General features: G+C 36.6%; 1 protein-coding gene across 6 annotated transcripts in view; it reads right to left on the bottom strand.

Moving 5' to 3' along the window:
• PTPRK (protein tyrosine phosphatase receptor type K) overlaps positions 1–16,153 on the bottom strand; it is a 510,378-nt gene that overhangs the window by 262,699 nt on the left and 231,526 nt on the right. The gene's annotated exons all lie outside the window — the stretch shown is intronic.

Here is a 16,153-nt window from a genome sequence, read left to right as displayed (position 1 = left end):
AAGAAACTCAAAGGGGCAGGGTGTTTCCTATCCATTAACCTGATCCTAAGTTACATGGGAATTAATATATGCTCTTTTAGAGACTGAAAAGAAGTGTCCTCAGTCTAGAGCATGATTATTATTATGTAATTAATTGTCTAAATAAATTTTTGAGGTTTATTTCCCCTACGAAAATATAAACTCATTGAAGACAGTGACTTGTCTTATTCCCACAGCATCAGTGAACCACAAGAACCCTGCTGAAAATTGGGGCTTGAAAAGAGTGCCAGCATGTTACAGAAAACAGTGCATCAGGTGACTCTAGTTAATAATTCTGCCATAAGGGGAATTACAGGATAAGGTATTTAATTCACTTTTATCTAACTCATAAAATTTTGTTGACATAATAAAATGACCCTCCCTTGAGAAAGTTCCAGATAATTCTCCCAAGCTAATTTAGAAATCATGAAAACATAATTATTTCCCTTAAATAATGCTATAAGCGATCGACTTCTGCTTATAGGCCCCAGAAGATCTTATATTGAGTAAGTCAAATATCTATGTGGAAAATTCAAAATCTAGAATATAGTTTCTTTTCAAATGTGAAAGTATTCTATTTCTGTTCACACTTAAAGATGAATACACACACACAACTGGCGGGCGATACCAAAAGTCCAACGTATAACTGGCAGTCGCCGCCACACTGCAGTGCCTCTCTTGGGCACTGTCAGTCTGGGGTTCTGCTTTCTCAGTCAGCATTTGCTGAAAGTATTATAGAAAAGGAGCTTCTCTCTGTTAGACCCCTGCATGCCAGGCTAGCTCACCTACTGTGTCCTGTAACAGTTGATTTTTTAAGGATCTAACATGTGAAAATGCCTTTAGTAAGGGCCTCGGGGCTCTCTGAAACCAATGCATTCTTAACAGCCCTTGCCTTTTGGTTGCTTGCCTGTTTACTTAGTTTCTGAAAAGGATAAATAGCTGCAACTGAAAAAGGTCCCTAGTTTAAATACGTAAGCAAAAGAAAAACTGGTATATTCTTTGGCTTTAAAGCTGCTTGCAAAGTGTAATTAGAGGATTCTAATTATAACAACTACTAAATATGGAATACAATAAAGCCCAAATTGATTCTTCATCTAAAACTCTTTCATATTTCATATTTTGACTTACAGGTACATAAGAATTCAGACTCAGTTACTTTCCTTAAGAGGTTCTGAGAAACGGCCAGTTTCTTAGAAGGACTAATCTGGTCAAGACTTAACATTAGGACGATGCAGCCTGCAGAGAGTAGGAGGGTTCCAGAGATTCTAAACCCTATACCACTACCTGAGTACATACAGTTATGAGGTCCACCACACAACAGAAGCAATTGGATGGGTTTAGCCATTCTCTTTCTTTCATACACATACATATCCCCTCCACACACACACACACACTCACACATGCACGCACAGTCCTCTCTCTCTATCCACACACAGTTATAATAATGTAACAGTGACAAGTTGATTTTTTAATGTAAATTCTATGTAGAGTGTAGCCAAGTATTCCTGAATAGAATGTCAGTGTTACAAAAATACACTGAGGCTTAGCGTTCCCAATTGCCTCGGTGATGAGGGGGACTGCTCTGTTATCTACATGCACGACAACATTAGGTATAACAAGATCGCACGTGCATCAAAAACAACTACAACCTCCACCCAAATGCAGCCCTTTTCAGAGTGGAATTGTGTTTGCCTGATAAACAACAGAACATCAGTCAAAGCACACGACAGTGTCCAGGAAATAGTGAGGACGTAGGACCACAGATCAAAAGGAGAAAATAAAACCTAAGAGATTTCACACCAAAATAGACCATAGAAAAGAAAAGCCCAAAGAAGGCTGTTTCAGAAGGCTCCACACTAAAATGAATACACAAGCACAGTACATTCCATGCTTCACTTCAGCCCCAGGAGCTGGTTATCTCTAATGTAATCACCCAAAGTATCTAGAAGAGCTACATAAAGGAGCTAACAATAATCATTTTTAGAGCTTAAGTCCAAATGTTTAAGTTTATAATCATAGTCCATAAGTTATTTACATTAATTTTCATTTCTGAAACACACACTTGTAAAAACTGTCAATGGTCTTTTTAAAATTTCAGTAGATATTGATGCAGATTCCTACGTATAAGAAACACATGACTCCGTAATGTGGCTAAAAGACACCCAGACAAACTTCATCTCTGAAAACAAATGAACTTAAAATTTGAACCAAGAATAAATTTACAAAATAAATTCAAGAGGGATTTGTGTGTTCTCCGTTCTCTCTATTATTTTAGGATACCGCTGAGGGAGGGGGAAGGCATATACTGCTTTCTCAGAAAGCTTTTGCTGTCTTTCATGATAATGGAGAGACAGATCAGACAAGGACACCCCAGCATCAGGCAGAGTCCCAACTCTGAGTCACAGACTTTAACTCAAATCCCCATGTTGACCTCATGGGGTCATTGGGAGGATTAAAAGTGATCATACACAATTTAGAAGATTCTCCATAAATGTTAACCCCTTCCTCCCTTTCCTGACCTCCAGGGAGTAATTCAGCATATTAAGTACCTTAAGACCCCAGCCTTTGAGCAGTACGTCAAGAGGGCAGCTTCAGGTGGCACTGACGCCGGACACCATGAGGAAACAACTCTTACCTCTTCAGGACTGCAGCAAATTAAGCACCACATACCCACGACCTTCCCCGTTCCAGCCTCTAATACAAAAAACGTTTCAAACCACCATACACCAGCATCACTAAACTACCCTATGTGATACCATTTTCATTCAATTCAAACCTACTGTGGTGAAGCCAGCTAAGACCAGAGACCACAGGAAAATATGTCAATGCCCTCCATTCTTTAGAAGCCCCAATTCCAAGATGGGCAGACAGACCGAGCATGAAACTATATGCTAAGTATCTTTAAATACGTATTCAGAAATAAGTTGAAACAGGGCCCACTATTCATGGCACAGCCTAATTTATGTTAAGAATATGAATTTAAGAGAGAAAAAGTCAAAAAGGCAATTAGAAGAGGGAAATGAAACAAAAGGTAACTGAAATAATCCAAGATCTAAAAATGCCATTCATCACATTTTTCATCCTATGGTCTGTCCTTAAATACATAAGCAAGCAACTTACATCATAAAAGATTTGATATAAAACTGAAAGTGGAGAAGCAAAGGGTAGCAAATTCATCAGCAAAATGTCATTTCTGTACCTTTACTATCATAGCTCCACCATCTGGGTTATATTTTATAGTTAGTTGTCTGAGCCAAAAATAAAAGATGACTGGTTAAGGTTGCTATTTCTATCAACATGACACTGAATTACAGTACTATTTTTCCTTGCTTCTCGAGATGTGCCATTTGTCTTCCTACAATACACAGGCAGAACCTTTTAAATTTTAGCACCAAGAGTCCAATCTCACACATAGCAGAAGTAGATCACTTCACTTGCACAACTATATCTGAAAAAAATGCTTTCAAACTAACGCAGTAAGTCTGTTCCTCACCAAACTTCAGTGACTCTCAGGAACTTTAATTTATCATCATGGAACTCAATTAGGAAAGTCAACATGAGCAGTGCAACCTATATACACTATCATACTAAAACTCTACCATATGAAATCTATTGATAGTATGCTCTTATATTACAGAGAAAAGCAAGCTTTAAGTGAACCAGGTATTTAAATGCTATTCAACAGGCAGTATAACCAGATCAGTCTACATCAAGGCCAAGTTCAGCTAGATGTTAAACCTGAGACCCCATTATCACAAACGCAAACATATTAATAAGTAATTGCTTTGTTAAGACCACATGTAAGAAGAGAACTATTTGTTTTCTTCATCTTGGCTTAAGAATTAAGTCATTTCAAAGGTACTGCCTGTAACCTTTCCCTCTTGCAGAAACAGGTTAAGGTAGGGAGAGATTTTTATACAAAATTAATTAGAGGAACCAGTTTGTGTACTCTTACTTGAGTGAAGTAAGAGTACACAAATTTTTTTTCCCACTTTATTTTACAAGTAAATGGGCAAGTACAGTGATATCTTTGGCTCTCAGGATTAAATAGTGCAGACACAACTAGCTATTATTATATAATTTCAGATGTTTGTGCTTTAGCTAATTAAAAAGCCTAGTGAACACTCAGAAATATTTACATGGGGAAGAACTGGACAATTCATTTCAGTCAGCTTCCAGAGAAGAAAATAATGGGAGACTTTAGAAGAAATCCTAGCATGACAATAGTGCTAGACATCTTAGCACTGGTGAAAAAATGGATGCATACACAGAAATGGGCACACCCACATTTGCCTTGATTTTTTTTTTAAAGTATAAGATCAACTAACTAAAAGCATACATTTCATTTAACTCTTAGAGGAATATCAACTCAAATACTTGGTGTGAAATTAATACAATAATCATGTGTCATACATCAGCAAAGAACATAGTTTTACTTTAAGAATCTTTCTTGATAAAATTTTAAAATAAAAAGTTGTTACCTAGAATATTCTGAGACCTGAAGTTAGCTAGTCCGAAAGTCTGAAATCTCAATCAAAAAAGTAGGAAAATGGACATCCCTTTCCATGTTATAAAATCAGTATTATTTCTGAAGAATACTCATAACCCCTCTGGGTGTCTGGCAATCAAGAAAAATGGGTTCTCTGAGGCAGAGAATTTTAGAAATTATGATACTGATGAGAAAGAAGTCCTTGGAACTATTTGCACAATTACAAAAGCCTAAAACTATGTAAAAATGTGATTGATTCATAAACCATTTTTGTTACCCACAGCAGACAAAAGAATGGAATAAAATTGGGCTTTAGAGATAGATAGGGAGAGATAGATAGGGTGAGGGAACGTGACAGATACTGCTATGATCAAGTGTGGTCTTTAAAGAACATAGTACATAAAGAATAGAGACCAACCTAAAGTGACTTAGGTGACCTAAAAGAGTCACTCTAATGAATCTAGAAGTAGATTTGAAATTTATGAAAATCAAAGGCCTTTTCCAGAGACTTCAGGAGATACCAACCTACTTAAAATTTGCACTGATTCTACATATCGACATTAACATTTTAGCAAATCATATACATGTTGAAAGTTGCAAATTACTTTCAAGAGTTTTCTTTTCCAGATACCCAGCTAAAATTAAAATATATATACCCCTGTATAAAGTACTAATTTTAAAAAGTTTAAACAACTGGCTACTCATTCATTAAAAAATGCAGTACATAATATCTGATAGTCACCAGAAATCTAGAAGTACCTAATTTTTAATCTCTGTCCTCAAAAGAGTCACAATGTGGCAGATGGACATGATAAGAAATCACTATAGCACAGTGATTTGTGACAAAGCAGAGCTGGAGATATGAGAGAGTTCAGAGGAGGGAGAAAATGACTCCACCTCGGGGAAGAGCAAACAACTTCAGAGAAAGTTGACTTCTGAGGGATTCTCTCCTCAAGAAATCACCCTGCACTCCCCAAGCACGAAGTGAGCACACACTAAACATCCCAGGCATGAGGGACACAAGGACAGATGCAAGGCACAGCCACAGCTCCTAAGAGGTAAAGGTCTACGACTTACGTAAAGTAGTAACACGCAAAGGAAAGGATTTCCAAGTCGCTTTCTATCTGGGAAGGCAGTGATTCAAAAAGGAAATGATTACAAAGTAGTGTTAAAACATAAGGCAAACAAAGAGAAAACAAGGTATCATGGAGTAAAGAAGATCCATCTGCAAAAACATGAAAGTGAGAAACTTCTTGACCTATTGGCACAAGCAATCTATAGACCTTTTAGGGACAGTTAGGAAGAAGAGAACAGAGGCGATAAAGCTGGGGAAACAGAAGGCTGTGACCTTATCTTACAGAAATATTCATGCCAGAAGCAGGAGTCTGCCTTTTATCCTGAAGGTATAATGCCTTTGAAGGGTTTACAAATTAGATGATGTGATTGATTTGCAAAGGACATTGTGGTAGCAACAAGCAGACTGAAGGACGGGAATCTCAATAGAAAGAACTAAACATCTAAAATTAAACATAAACATGCTGGGATATTATTCAGTAAATCAAGACATTTTATTGCATGCTGACTATGTACAATGATGTGAGAAGATTTTATCCCTACATTCATATACATTTTTATGGAGAGAGCAAGTATGTATCATTGTATCTCCAGGAAAAACCGTGTGTGCAGTTTGTTTATTTTTCTTTTAAATCCAAAATTTTACTAACAAAGCAACAGTGTTTAAGGTAAATAATCTTAAAGTCACTTTATTTAAATGTAATATGATATTAAAAATAATGTCAGAAAGACTGCCTTCACTCTAAGATTTATAAAACAGTAAGTAAAGGTGGTATAATAAAATGCAAATTTTTTATTCCTTTCATTCTATGATGTGGCTGATTTGCAAAGGACATTTAATTTTCTCCATACTATTTGTCCTAAAAAACCAACAACTTAATGAACAAATTCAAACTTCCAACTCTCAAAAATCAGAGCGTCCTCCCATTTATAAATAGCCTGAAACTTTACCAGTGATAATCTTGGCAAAAAGAAAAATGGCCAGAATATATTTTTTATTCAGAAATCAACTAGGACCAGAGAGAATTTTTAAATATGATATTTTGCAGAGACGCACAGGGAGGAATTTACAGGAAATAAAATCATTTCCTTTTTACTTAAACTATAGTATTATTCATTTTTTAAAAATACTAGTTTAGCTATAACTATACTTTTGTGCCTATTTTCTTCTTAAAAAAGATGATGGTAATGGGGAAGCCCCTTAAAATTTCTATAATAAGACCACTACATAATGTTAAATCGAGCAAGGTAATAATTAAAACTTTCATCCGATTATGTTTAAAAGATCAAAATATTTTACACACACAATGATACTACTGAGTTAATCACGCATGGTTTAATTGGCTAATAAATTAACTAGGTCCTGATTTTATATTTTCTTTTACCTCTTCCTGAAGTGCCCATGCTAATACTAGAGATAATTGTTCAGAGAAATCCAAGGCAATGGGAAAAAAGGAAGTAAAGGAGATAACTATAGAATTAAAATACTGGTTTGTCTACCAACCCTTTTAGTATAGAATAGGCATTTGTACATTATATAACTATCTATTGAACACTCAATATGTACAGGAGATGAACAACATAGAAAAAGTGGGTGCCTACATAAAAAAAAAAATTCTAATATGGAAGAAAGACAGTAAGCGAACATACAGCCTAGTGACAAAGCACTACTGAGGCACAGAGCTAAAGAACAGGTGGTGAGACACGGTGATCAGGGAAACCTCTGAGAAGGGCCCTGAACACGAAAATGGAGGGAACACCATTCCAGGCAGCAGGAATAACAAACACAAAGACTCTGAGGCAGGAACAACCTTGGAATATTCCAGAAGCACAGAACAGAGCCAGGGAGGCAGAGGGAGGCAGCCAACATAACCAGGAGTCAGAACCATGGTAAAAAATCTGGAATTCATTCTAAGTGTGTTGAGAAGCCATGGGAAGATTTGGGGTAGAATCCTTCATGTCTGACATGTTTTGAAAAGATCAGTCTGCTGCGAGAACAGCCCTAAGGGCACAACGAGGGAAGATGGGAGAAGTGTTGGAAGGCAAATGTTTGAAGTGAGAGATGAGGGAAGCTGGGACTTCAGCAGTGCTTCCCAAACATTTTCACATTATAGAAAAAAAAAAATTACAATATCTGTAAGACATCTTGGAGTAAATGGACACGGCTGTTCATAGCTCAAGTCTTGAGCGTGTAGGCTAAGTTGTCCCAATACCAAAATCATCTCCACATCTCTATACATCCACTATGTATCTCTCTATGTTATCTATATACTATCTATCTATCTATCCACACATATGTAGATAGCAAACATGCAACATGATGTAATTTCTTAAGAAAAGTTCTTAAAGCCGGTAGACCCAACCAATGGTAGTTACCCTGAGGGAAGGGTTGGGTGGAAGGGGTGAAATAATGACAGAGGAGTTTCACTTATTTATCAACTTCTGTATTTTAATTTTTATGATTTATCAATATATTGATTGTGTGATTTAGAAAAAAAATTTTAGGCCTGTAGATTATATTATTATTCTCTGAACTACATTTTTGACGACAAGGCTTCTTCAAAAATAGGAAGCCCATTTTTTTCTTCTCTTTTATTGAGTTATAGTCAGTTTACAATGTTCCATTTTTTTTTAAAGAGAGACTGGATTTTATTCCACATGTAGTAGAACTAGCTCACAGCAGAGGAGTGACAATCTGAATTATGATCTAAAGAAACCGGTTGTGACAACTGCAGGGAGAAGTGGTTTGTGGGAAAGCAAGAGCCAAAAGCAGAGACAATATGAACAAGACCACTGTTTTATTCAAGGAAAGGATGACGATGGTATTAATGATGGGGATGACCCATAGGAAATGGGGAAAATGGCCCTATCTTTGCCACCCCCAGGAAGCAGCAGAGCAAGTAGCATGTAGTATGCCTTCCACATGCAGGTACACAGGCCTTCAGGTAAGAAACAAGGAAAAGAGACAGTCAGGTGGGCCAGCCAGTCACAGGGCTATAGTGTACTGCTTGTCTAACTCAGGTTCGAGAGGTGGAACATATTCCTTGGAGATTCTTGAATAATGTCCGTTTCTGAAAGCAGTTTACTAATCTAAGTAATTAAAGATTAATATAGCCACTATTTTGAAAAATTACTTTAAACAAACTTCTTTCTCAGTTCAACTCCAGTACTAGAGTATGCTGTCACTGAACTTCCAAGTACATTAGAAGATGTTACGAAAAATAGGATGTCATAACAAGTTACTCGAAAGGCGCCTAAGAAACAGTCCTTTAATACTTAATATTCAATACTACAGTTCTTCTTTAAAATCTGAACAAAAAAATAACCTGAATTACAAAGCTGATTGGCATTCTCTTAGCTTTCCCATCTCTCTCTCTTTAGTTATAGGCTGAGGTCTCTGATCAGTTTTTCATCCTGAGCCTGTTTATCTGTAATTTCTCTTTCACCCCACTTGACCCGTCACTCTCTCCAGCTGTGAACTACATTTTCTATTTTACCTGCACAAAGACAAATCCCAACTTGGCTTCCCTTTTTCACTCTATATCAAACCCAATCCTTAAAACAAAAAATTCGAGACAAAACTTCAATTTCTGTTTCAACATAATAAAATATTCACTGTGTTGTATCCTTTGGCTCATACGATCAAAAATATAAAAGCAGAAATCAATATTCATAAAGACTTTTCAGTAGGTCATAAGGATGTAAAAATCTGAAGATAATGTTGCTAGAGGGGAATAAAGAATGTTATAAATAACAGTTAATTTTCCAAGCTAGCCCTTAAGTTGTTTTAGTCTAGGATACAGGTAAAATATTATGCTGTTTTAGTCAAAAGTTTATTTTATTACTTTCCTCATAAGATGCTTTTTGTCCCCATCTTTAAATTAGCAAAATATTTAAAATCCAATACACTCCAGTCATATCGACGGTTATTAAAGGACAGGTACTATATGGGGAACTTCAGAGTCTAGAGCAATACCATCCAACAGAACTGTGTGACCCACGGAAATGTTCTCTATCCACCCTAGGTGGTGGCTCAGCAGCACGTGAGCATTCTGCACTTCAATGCATGACTGACGACATGTATTTTTCTTTTTGAAACAGAGGAGCAATTATTTTAAGCTTTTCCCTCTCAGTTTCACTGAGATATAACTGACATACGGCACGGTGTAAGTTTAAGGTGTACAGCATTATGACGTGACTTAAATACACCATGAAATGATTGCCACCATAAATTTAGTGAACATCCATCATCTCATACAGATATAAAATAAAGGAAAAAATATATATATATATATGAGAACTCAGGATTTACTCTCTTAACAACTTTCATCTATAACAGCAGTGCTAACCACATTTATCATGTTGTATGTTACATCCCTGGTGCTTGTTTATGTTGTAACTGGAAATTTGTACCCTTTGACCACCTTCATCCAATTACCCCTCCCCCCCTTTGGTAATTATAAATCTGATCTCTTCTTCTATGAGACTGTTTGTTTTTGAAGTATAATTGACCCACAATACTATGTTAGTTCCTGGTGCACAACATAGTGATTCTGTATTTCTATAAATTACAAAATTATCACCATGATAAGCCTAGTTCTAGTTACCATCTGTCACCACACAAAGATATTACATTATCATTGACTATATTCCCCATACTGTATCTATCCCCATGACTCATTTATTTTGTAAGTTTGTACCTCTTAATCTCCCTCACCTATTTTTCTCACCCTCCCACCTCCTCTGGCAAACACCCATTTGTTCTCTGTATCTATGACTCTGTTTCTGTTTTGTTATATTTGTTCATTTGTTTTGGTTTTTAGAGTCCACATATAAGTGAAATCACACAGTATCTGTCTTTCTCTGACTGACTTACCTCACTTAGCATAATGCCCTCTAAGTCCATCTAAGTTGTCGCAAATGGCAAGATTCCATTCTTTTTTTATAGCTGACTCTTATCCCATTATATATCTGTACTACATCTTCTTTATCATCTATCAATGGGCACTTAGGTCCACATTTTTTTGTTTTAATTAAATTTAAGTAGTCACATCTGCCCAGTCACTACCTCCCTGGACAGTAGAGCTCTGAGATAAGCATTTCAACAAACTCGGATGACAGCATTTAGGAGGTACATTAATGACAGAAAAATCAAAAGTAAAAAGATGCAAACAGAGTGTCACGGTGAATTTTCTAATGAGAATAATATAAATTCCGTAAGAATTAAGAATGTGGGTTCTACTCTTAAGGAGAGCTTTGAGTTGGGCCCTTACATGGTGAACTAATTACTTAATGATACCAACAAGCAAGAATGACATGACTAAATCTAGAATCCAACACCAGAAGTTATTCAACCTGAGACAAGTCTCTTCATGTGTGCAAATGACAAAAACCTATCAAGGGTGCTTTACTTGGATCATGCAATGCTGTACGGTTTGCTATTTCGGTCAAATATTCTTTTCCAAGTTTAGATTCCATCCCAATTTTATGGATGACAAGCTAAACAGTATGGTGAAAGTTATAGTACGACACAAAATTGTTGATACGCCGATTTTATGTCCAGTTTCCAACATGCTTTCTCCCTAGATTCAAACAGTGTGAGACAAACTCAAGGTTAAATTTTTGAAACCAAACAAGCTCATGCGGTGAAAATGCATTATAAACTATACTCTCTTAAAGGTGGATTTTTATCTTAAGGGAATCAGATTGAGAGTCTGAGTCTTAAGTTAAAATACAAATATTGATCAATAGTATCAGTGTCCTACAGTCCTAAATTTTTGGACTTATTTTTTAATTTATTCTTTGAAAAGTGTTAAACTCTCCACATACAAAGAGAATACTAACTTCCCAAGAAAAGAACCCTAAAAATTATCCCCAGTTACAGGCTATGGAGGTGGTGGGGCAGAGAAGGAGGGAGAGCTAGTAACAGTCACTTTACCCAAAACCATCCAAACTGTCAGTTGCTTTAGAAAATCAGTCTAAGAGCAAGCCTTAGACAACAGGAATATCTACCTTTCAACAACCAACTGGGAAGTAGGGGAGACAACAGACTCTGGTTTGTGACACATTATTTTAGTGGTGAAAATCCTCCCACCATGTCCAGTTTCATCCTACAGGTGCAGTTCCTGCATGCGAAGTGGGAAGAAATGTGCAGTAGCATGCTGTTATGCAGTACTTTCCACCATGAACAGACAACAGGTGCAAACAGCATCAAGAATGTAGATAATAAAACACAGTAAATTAACTAGGAAGTGATGTTTTTGAGTATCTATCACTTTGTTTTTAATATAATGTATCTGATTATTCATTTACACAATGTAATTAGTAATGGCTGTGTTAACAGGAAGATCACAAAATTCCTGCAAATTGAACATTGGCTCTTCTGAGCCAGTACAAGCCAGCTCTTGCACACTACTCATGTGTCTAGAAGGTGGACAGGAGTCTCCCTGCAGCCCTAAGGACACAGAGGTGGTTCATCCGTCTCTACATGAAGAAGTGCCCTGTAGAGAGAGAGGTGGTACTGGGAGCTCTGGGTCTCCCCAGGCAGCAGCAAAGTGAGGGGCCATTCTGGCTTTAAAAAGGTCAGAGTGGTGGACCATTGGCAGAAGTTTGGGAAGGACATAATAGCCTCTTTTCAAAGGGGTCCTTGAGGATAGAGGGGGCTGATGTGACACAGAAACCATGTGAAGTAAATCACCCCCATAGCAGCTATGAGCAATGACCACACTCATCAGCGGTGCTTTGAAGCAAAGCTAAAAGCTATAAAAGCAGAAAACTCAGAGGAAAATCAGGGGGTTCCTCCCCACATCTGACAGAGGTCCAGTTAAGGAAGAAGACAAAAGAAACAGCCAACTGTATACTGGCTTGACTCCTTCAGGAGTTCAACTGCAAGTCTAGGTGACAGTGAGTAGAGAGAAGGCAAAATTAGAGCATGTACACTGAAAATGGACTGACCTGGATTTTAATAACTGAAGAAGACCAAAAATTATGAAATCTGTTCAACATGTTGTTGAGAATCAGGGAAGAGTAAATTGCCAAAGTATAGCTGAAATAATGGCTGGTGGTTTCAAATGGTGTAATCAAACTGGTTACATGTATGCTGAAGGTAGTGATATTTAGAATACCGTCTTAGATATCCACTGTTAACAAGAAAACCAAGATTTAAAATATAATCTCCCCTTTAAAGAAGAAAACAACCTGCTATCTTAAACAATGATAATATGAAAACAGTGGTACATGCAGTAGTGCTTCTATGTGGCATCTTTTCCCCATGACAGATTAACATCAAATATGAAGAGCTGTGAAGTGCCCTAAATATGCAAGTCATCCTTATTAAGAACCGTGACACTATAGTATCTTAATGCACATTCTTTTAGTTGATCTGCACAAAAGAGCTGCAAGGTAGGCAGGACAGTTATTAATAGTCACATCTTATAGATACTAAAAATGAAGCTGAGAAAAATTAAATGACCTGCTCACTTAAAAGTCAAAGCTTGAATACATTCAAAGGCCTCCACAGTTAAGTATGAGCTAAAGAACACTGGTTTTAGAAGTCAGGCCCAGGATCTAATAATCCTGGTTATGCCACTGACAGGTGATACTGGGTCTACTAATCTCTCTGGGCCATAATTCTTTCTCCTATAAAATTAAATCGCTGGAACGTAGTAACTGTAAAGTCTCTGCTAGAATCATGATTCTATTTCACCAACAGGGAAGGCAACATGTCTGGAAGACCAGGGTAGTGATTACACAGCTAAGCACACAAGGATGCCAAAGGGAAGAATTCAAGCAAAGCATACAGGGTGCCAGATATAAAACAATCCTGCTTAAAGCAGGTCTCAATTCAGAAGCTTTGATGTGCTTCCCGGAAACCACGTTTCCTAGCATTTCCAAATTTGTTTAACCAACAAGGCTTGCATGTGTTAAGTAAGTGAAAACATGAAACTGAAAGAGAATAGGATGGTATGTAGAAGAGAGTAATTTGAGGGGAAGATTGCTAAGCAATCTATTTGGAAATTATATCTTGCTCTGTTCTAGAAATTATCAAGAAATATCATAATAAACCATTTATTATTTATTATGAGATTGACTATTATGTTATTAATCTTACAAAAGTATAGCTAATTAAATGTACTTTTGATATTTAGGTTTTCAGGAATAAATAGAAACAAAATAGCCCCATATTAATGCTCACCCAGAAAACAACAAGTCAGTATCAGTGATGAGTGAGTACAAAGTAAGTGGAAAAAGGAGGAAATTCTGATTCATCTACAGGCCATAAACTCATCTTTGAACAGGCAAAAATGTAATGCATTTCTTAAACCAATTTATAAGAAAAGAAGTCACTAGGTGAGTCAATAAAATATGAATTATTTTATGTCCTTACCCTTAATTCTCTATCATTTATTTCACCAAAACCTACTGACTCTGGTATCATTTAAAGCTCACATGTTTCATGGGGGAGGGTGGGGAGTGTCTCCCTTATTTAAATTTGTTTTTCACATCCAGATAATAAAGCCAGAAAATAAAACATGTGGGCACATATATATGTAAAACATACAAACCAAAAATAGCTATGATTAAGTAATTTAATACATGAGGTAAATTCTAAAATGACTAAAACATCCTAACCAAAAGGGGAACCTTTAAAGTTGACCCTGTAAATGAAGCCAGGGTTTCCTACTGAGTTTATAATTCAGCTTTGACCCACCTGGGCTGGAATCCTGGGTCATCACTTACTGTGTGACTCTGAGAATATCGCAAAGTCTCCCCCAACCCCTCCTCATTCTCTGAAACACAGGGCTGACTAGAGGAGACATGTGACGACAATGTGAGCTGTCCTAACATGGAGAAGGCATTCAATACATTCTTCATTCCATATCAGAGTCCCATTAAGAAAGGTCATGGCTTCAAGGAGGCTTCCCATAGCTCTCAGCAGAGCCCTTCAGTACATTGACAAGAAACAGTTATAATGACCTTGCAGAATTTCAGGAGTCTCTTGAGTAACTCATGTTTCCCCCAGGAATGGAACAATGCCTGTGTGTCCTTATCCTTGTTTCTTATACAAAGGTATTAACACCACCTCAAACCCACCCACCCATCCAACACACATCATCCATCCAAATTCATGAGCATGATGGCAAACATGACATAGAAAAAAAATGAAGAACTACTGTTCATTGAGCACTTATTTGCCAGACAGTGCCTTAGGCACTTTTGAACAAATTTGATGCCTAGACTCAAATAAGTTGTACAAGGAAAGAGATAGAAGGTGATTCAGCTAGGATTTTACTATAACTACATTTAATCCTAAAGCCTATGCTTTTTAAAACCGTGTAACTCTTCCTCCAATATTTAGCTACTACCAACAATTCACAAAACAGCTTCCCCAGAAAAGTTGATACTAAGTAATTGACCAAACAACTCACAAGGCTCCACAGTTAATAGCAGCATCAGATAAAGCTCCTTTGTCCATGGGCTTGGAACCATGGCTGTGTACAGTCCCAGAAACACTGAGTAAAATATTCACTTCTAGCCTAAATTATTTCAAAAACAGTGCAAATCCACATACATAAGAATGTACATCAACACTGTCAGTAGCAATGGAATGTAAGTTAAAATTTGAGATTTATGAAAAGAGGAGATCTGGTAAGTCTTATTAAGAAAGTCATGAACAAAATGGCTAAAAAAAAAGTCTATTTTCTCTACTATATCAACTACTTGGGCTAATAGACCATTCTGATTTCCTAGTGATTATAAAGAAATGTACAGTTCAGCTGAAATATACACCAAACCATCATAAAGCTACCAGCATTATATTTTAGCACACAAGAAAAATTCTATTACTCATCTTTCAGTCTAATAGAGTAAGCAGAAAATGGGATAGCGGTGGCAGGGAAGACTGGAATAGAAGCACTCAGTTATTATGAAATAATCATTATGTCAAAGGAATAGATACATTTGTCTGCACCTTTCCCATTCTTATGCCCAGAGGTGTGTGATTATCATATAATCACTGCTGTTCCCCAGAGAGACACATTTTGCTTCAAGATATAATTTTTTAAAAATGCAAAACATATTACCAGAGGCATTTGTTAAATTGACGATGATGATTTCAATTAACCCACATTTGTCACTAAATTCCAAGGGTTATCCATTATTGAACACAAAAAGACATATTTCCTACATGAGAGGAAACAAAAAACGCAAAGAAAGTTAAGAGAACCACTAATTAAAGTTTACGTATGAGAACTATCAGAAATACTTATGATTTCAGTCTTCTTGGGAAACAGGGTCCACATTCAGAGAGACAAACCATCAAAGACAGACAAAAACAGTAAAGTGGTTTACTTATATTCGCCAACTACATTACTGATAGAAATTACCATTATTCCATAATAATCACTGTGCCCCAGTGAACAGTAAAATTATTTTTAACAATTTATTTATTTTACAATCTCTACAACACAATGGCTCTAGTTAAATTACTGTACAATAATATGATCATCTATCCCTTAATCAGTTCTTTATCTGGAGTACTAACTCCTCTTTAAGTTTATAATCCAAGGCAAA

Source organism: Camelus dromedarius, chromosome 6 (assembly GCF_036321535.1).
Source record: "Camelus dromedarius isolate mCamDro1 chromosome 6, mCamDro1.pat, whole genome shotgun sequence".
Classification (NCBI taxonomy): domain Eukaryota; kingdom Metazoa; phylum Chordata; class Mammalia; order Artiodactyla; family Camelidae; genus Camelus; species Camelus dromedarius.
This window is presented reverse-complemented; position numbering and strand designations above follow the sequence as displayed.